The sequence below is a fragment of the Micromys minutus genome (assembly GCF_963924665.1).
Source record: "Micromys minutus genome assembly, contig: SUPER_22_unloc_1, whole genome shotgun sequence".
NCBI lineage: Eukaryota > Metazoa > Chordata > Mammalia > Rodentia > Muridae > Micromys > Micromys minutus.
This window is the reverse complement of record NW_027667990.1, coordinates 1,616,455-1,622,788: the sequence shown is the minus strand read 5'-3', so window position 1 is coordinate 1,622,788 and position 6,334 is coordinate 1,616,455. Positions and strand designations below refer to the sequence as shown.

General features: G+C 44.4%; 1 pseudogene across 1 annotated transcript; it reads left to right on the top strand.

The window, feature by feature from the left end:
• Positions 1–2,501: 2,501 nt before the first annotated feature.
• On the top strand, positions 2,502–6,118 carry LOC308435379 (cyclin-dependent kinase 4-like; annotated as a pseudogene). Its single transcript has 2 exons — positions 2,502–2,595; positions 5,205–6,118. The product of its transcript is annotated as a cyclin-dependent kinase 4-like (transcript).
• The last annotated feature ends 216 nt before the right edge of the window (positions 6,119–6,334 follow it).

The following is a 6,334-nucleotide window of genomic DNA, read 5'->3' as shown; positions in this document are numbered from 1 at the left end:
TCAAGAATCAGAAAAACTTCTTTCTGTGTGTGCTGTATGTCGAATTACAGCACAGAGTAGATTTCAGAGACTCTTAAAACCCATCCACTAATGACCTGCCAGGAAATACCTATCATATTGAGAGGCAAACATTGTGCCACCATTTCACTGACATAAAATTAGTGAGCAACATAATTGGTGAAACATGGGTGAAGAACAAGGAAAGAAAGCACTCAGTAACTGGTGAATACCCAGATTTGTTACATTTAAGAAATAACCAATGACATGAACCACCATAACATATGCACATAACCCTTTTCCAAACCCCAATCTGTAGAGGAGTTCAAGGTTTACACATTGAAATAAATGGCTACTTGATACTTGTTGGTGGCAACCAGATAAGGGAGAGGGCCATACTGCATTTACCAGACTTTCATGCTACAGATGTTTGGGATGGTGCAGATGAGGTTGCTTGACTCATTGATGGTGGCTTCCGGTCTGGCAGATAGGGGCTATTGGTTGGCCTGCCAGGTAGCCACATTCGGTAACTTCTTGTGGGAAAGCCTCATGATCTGCAAAAGAGAAGCGAGAGGATGGAATACAATGGGGTGAGAAGGACAGAGTTCCCAGTACCTTAGTCATGATTCTGCCCATTGCTTCCTGACATCCTGCCACTGTACTGAGTCTCTGGAGAGAAGAAGTATATGCAGACCAAAGGAAGTTCTCTAGCAATAACCACAGAGGTTCAGTGCTCAGAAGGAGAGGACAGCAGTGAGTTTGTGAATATGGAAGAACATTATAGGATGTTCCCATGTTTCTAGACATGTAGGTCAATTCTAGGTTAATGCCATTCAGAAAAGATTTAGAAAACTGTGGATGGAAGCCCAGAATATTCTTTCTGTGCAGATGAGTGATAATAAAATCTGAGAGAAATAGAAATGACTCTATCCTGTGGCTCCATCATGCACGTCCTCTAGGCATTAGAGAAGTCTAGCTGGTCAATGCACTGCATTAGTCAGTTTCATGTGTGACCACACTAAACACCATCTATGGAAAAGTAATCTGGAATCTAGAAGACAATCATAGTGAGAAAACTTTTTGTAAGTGATCTGCAAACTGACAAGTGAGCATCGAGTGTTCAAGAGAAGCATTCATCCCACATGCTGTTTGAAGAATGAAGAGAAGTAGGCCTTCACAGAAGATCCTGAAGAGTCTCCTCATGGGGCATGACACCCAGGGATCCCTTAGGCCCTATCAGCACTTCAGAGCTCTAGTCATCCTAGAAATACTACTTACTTGGGCCGGGAATGAAGAAATGTTGGGACGTAGGTTAAGATGAAGCCATGGTGAGAAAGCCACATGGCACCTTTCCTTCCTCACCAGGTCTCTCCTTTCACGTGTAAACACTGTCTTCCCTGAGACAGAATGTTCCAGGTTGGAAAATGGGAAACTCATATTTTCAGACATTTAACTAGATTTTGGGGTCAACAGTATTAGCTATAAAGCCAGTTCAAATTCAGATTTCAAGTGGTTGTGACTTCACTGAGAGAGCAGGTACAGACTTTCAGTTCAGACTGTCCTTGGCAGTAACAAACAGGGAAGGACATTGGTGCAGAGTATCAGCAATTTGGCTCCAGCCTGTGTTGCTTTGGTCAGGGATACTCTTGACCCTTGAATGCTGTACTGAATGTCAGGAACTTATCTGGAGATGTCTGAAAAGACAGCATTGATAGAAGGTCTAAGCATACGTGATTTAGGCAGCTCAACCTACCTGTACCACACAGTCGCTTATTTCCATAGTTAATAAAGTCAGGGAGAGTAAGTTGTTGTGCTCAAGGGGACTGAGAGTCTGCATGGGAAATAAATAAACCAAAGGCTGATGAACAGTAAGGTCTAGGTTTACCTCTGGTGACAGTTTTTATCTACACCCTTACCAGCTTAGAAGCTCAACATGAATATGTGAAAAAGGCGGAACCACATGCAGGAACACAGCATCCTTACATTTTCCCTCTGTCAGGATGGCCTCCTCGTCTTCTGACTTTCCCATCACCAGGACAAGAGGAGTGCACAGTTCATGCTTTTGGCTTGTTGTGACAGTCAACTCTCCCAGGGCCTGTGATCTGTGTAGAGAACACAATTTCACCAAGAGATGAAATAGAGTAAATCCCTTTAGGGTGTGCACAGTATCACAAACACTCCTCAGTTCCACGTGTTCATGATGGCTGAGTGCCACATGGTTGCTCTCAATGTCCTCAGTTTCATGCCTTCTTTCTCTGCAGGCTCAGCCAATCAGAGCTGTCTTCTCAGGGACACTGTTTCCCAACCACCAGGACTAGGATGCTAACTCCATTTTCATTACTCTTCTTACCTCTTTTGATATGGACTTACCTCACCACCTTCATCTTCCTGAATGCAATGGGCTCTGTCAGTCTGTCAGCCCCTCGGACAAGGCATGTGTATCACACTGATGATCCTGGGATCTAGCACGTAGTGAAATCCTTGCACCTCACTCTGGTTATTGAATGGCAACTGACAAAAGAAGAGATCACACCACTTCAAATAGTCTAGAAGCTGGGAACACATCTCAGAGCCAGTCTTCACCCTTGCTCCTTGTGGGTAAGAATGAAGTCAAACCTGTGAAATGAAAATGGCTTCCATGGTGCTAGAGGAAGATTGGAGTAGGCACAGTCCAGGAAGTAACTCAACAGGTTGCAAGGCAAGAACTGAGAGCCTATCTCTGGCAGACATCCCACACTTAGGAAAGAATTGCTAGGAAATGCAGTGACAGATGTCAGGGTTTCACCCACTGACTCATTTCTAGAGGTCCTTCTCTATTGTCCAAATTTTAAAGACTGAGAAGGAGGGCTGGGTGAGTGTCAGGGAGATAACAGTCCTGTCACTAGGAAAACACCAGCTTGCAATGAAAAACTGAAGAAAAGATCAGGGGATGCACCATGTAGCTTCCAGATTGGCCTCACATTAATTTTTGCATACAGCCTTCCACTGTCACAGGTATATCCTCCTTTCTGCCTCCTCAGTGCCAGGAGCTAATTGTACGGCCAGGTCTCCTCTATGGATACAAAGCAATCATTACCTGAGTTTCAATGGCAGAAAAACCTTGTCAGCGGGTACTCCACTAAGACATGGACTTCTGCGTGAGATGGTGACATCACTGCAGCTTGAAGTGAAGGGGAACATGTCCATCCACACTTTCATCTCTAGGTTTACTCATACAAGCATTAGATTTCTCAGGAGCTTCTGTTGTCTGTGGGAACCATATCCTAATACCATGTCAGCACAGGAAGGAAATGTCTTCCTATTGATGGAAAGAACAAATGGGGGAAGGAAGAGAAACAAGGGCCAGCTTATGTGTTCTATGAGAATGAGAGTTGCTTGTTCTTGGGGTACAGGAATTGAAGGACTGTGTATCAGATGGTTTGGGCAGCTATCAAAGAGGCCCTGTTCTTGTATGTCATTTCTTATATACCTGTTGTTTTACTGTTTTAGCATGCAGAACAAAAGTGTAGAAATCCAGTCCTTTGTTTATCTATAGATGCTGGTGTCAAGGCTTGGGAGATGTTCCACACTGGTATCACAACCACAGAGTTCGGGCCCTTGGTGTTCCTCTGAACTACAGGGAGGCTTTGAGGTGGCCCATTGGAGACTTGATCATTGTTCCTCTTCCAGGCACCAGATCAACACTATAGATTCCATTTGGACACTTGTCCCTGTGTAAAACATCCTTCCTTATTTTCTGCATAACTTGCTCAGGTAGCAGAATTTCAGTTTGTATTTCCAGTTCAGTGTTGTTATTTTGAGATGTGATCCTTAGCAACAATGAACCACAGCCCTCATAGTCAGGAATCCATGACCATCCTGGACTCACAAGAACAAGCTTCTGTAGCACAGCACCATCATCTGCAGAGGAGACACTGAAGGAGAGAGAGGCATTGGATGTGAGGTGACTTAAACACAGGACACATTGGACAGTGGCAGGATCATCCCTATTGAGAATATACTACTGAATGTGACTTTCCTTGGAAGATTACAACTAGGATAACTGCCAAGGGCTCAGGAGAACAGGGAACTGGGACAAGTTCAGAGATGAGAGAAGCAATGGACCCTTTACCTTTTCCAGAATGACTAAAAACTGCACATGAGACAGCCAGTGACTACTAAAAATTGTCAAGTCCATTGACTACTGGATGTCAGCATGTTGTGTGTCTGAAACCTAAAGGAACACCCGGGACTTTAGCATGGAGAGAGGAGAGTTCAGTTGTGCCAATGGTCTTTGTCTCATGCTGACTCTGGGATATAGAGAGTCCAGACCCTCTATTCCCTGTCTGAAGTTGGTTCAGGATGACTCTAATGACCACCATGTACAGATAAAGACAGCAGCAACAAGTCCTAGAACTGAAACAAATGGAGAATAGAATTGATTGGGGGAGGGAAAGTGGCTGAGCCTCCTGATAGATGCATGAGTTAAAAGGTGAAAGGAGACAAGTTCAAGTTCTTCATTGTTCCAAGAGTGAGGAGGAGCTCACACCCTGAAGTGTCTTGCATGCATGCCAGTAAGGGACTGCCTCTGTCCCTCTGGGTTGGATACTTTCCTGACAATTTGGTCAAATTTAAGTCATACATTGTTTATTTTAAATTATGCCCTATTCATTTTCTCGACTCCACCTGATGTACATTTTCCTCATTATTTACTGAATGTAAGTGTTTAGGAAAGTATGGATTGGAGCTTAGCTGGGAGTAGGAAACAGGACACAGAAATCATAAAGAAGCCAATAGAGAGCACCCTTCACGGCCTCTATTGTTGTTTCTGTTACTAAATTTCTACCTTCAGTTACTATACTTGACTTCCCTCAGGATGGTTGTATGCATGAGTTTTAAGTTAAAAACCTTTCCCCACAGCCAAACACAGCCCACTGTTCTCTCTGTTTCTTTCAGCAATGTAGAGGGAAAGGCTTTGATAAACACCTTTTGAATTGTAGCTCTAGCTGAGGGCAGTCTTATCACAGAAGTCTCATGGGAGCTTCCTACATTATTAAAAAAAATCTCAGCTGGGTACAAAGCCTCAGGTACTGGCTCCCAGGCCCAGATAAAAGCACACCTTCATTGCCCGTGGCCAAGCTTAAGATCCCCTTCTACATGAATGGCGACCATTTGATATGTACCCATGTCTGGTGTTGGTGCTTATGGGATGGTACACTAAGCCTGAGATCCCCACAGTGGCCACTGTGTGGCCTTCAAGTATTTGAGAGTTCCTAATGGAACAGCAGCTGGGAAAGTCCTTTCTCTCAGCACCGTTCATGAGGCAGCCTTGTTAAAGATGATGAAGATCTTTGAACATCCCAGTGTTGCATGGCTGATTGATATCTGTGCTACTTCCTGAACTGATGGGGACATCAAGTTAATCCTCGCATTTGAACATATATATCAGGACATGAGGACATACCTGCACAAAGCAACGCCACTATGCTTGCCATTTGAGACCTTTAGATCTGATGCACCAGTTTCTAAGTAGCCTCCATTATATTCATGGAAACTGCATTGTTCACTGGGAACCGAAGCCAGAGAACATTCTAGTGATAAGTAATGGGACAGTCAAGATGGCTGACTTTGGCCTAGCCAGAATGTTCAGCTTCCAGATGGCCCTCGTGTCTGTGGATGTTACCCTCTGGTGCTGGGCTCATGAAGTTCTGCCGTCTACTTATGCAACACCTGTAGGCATGTGGATCATTGGCTGTATCATCAGAGAGATGTTTCAACAGAAGCCTCTCTTCTGTGGAAATTGAAGCTGACCAGTTGGGCAAAGTCTTTGAACTTATTTGATATCCTCAAGAAGAAGACTGGCCTCCAGAGGTATCTCTTCCTCAAGGAGCCTTTGCCCCGAGAGAGCCTTGTCCAGAACAGTCAGGGGTGCCAGACATGGAGGAATCTGGAGGACAGCTGCTGCTGGAAAATTTGACCTTTAACCCACAGAAGCAAGTCTGTGCCTTCCGAGGCATCCCTGCAGCACCAAGACCTGCACAAGGAGGAAAGCGACTGGAGTGAGAAGAGGGGCTGCCTGCCTCAGTTTCCAGACACTTGGTGGGAGGACCTGGATGAAGTGGCAGGCTCTGCCTACTCCTGAGGCCGTGCAGAGTCCTCCAACTTTTTACAGAGATCATTTTCAGCCTTAAATGACAATCCCTCACTTCTCCTTATAGGTTTACCCCCCCGTACCTCCCTTTTTTCTACACTAAATGTCAAGTGTATTTGTTTTCTTCTCTTCCTGAATCATACTGGTATAGTTTTTATACAAGAAAAATAAAAGCAGACAATGAAGTATGGTCTTCAAAAAACAAAA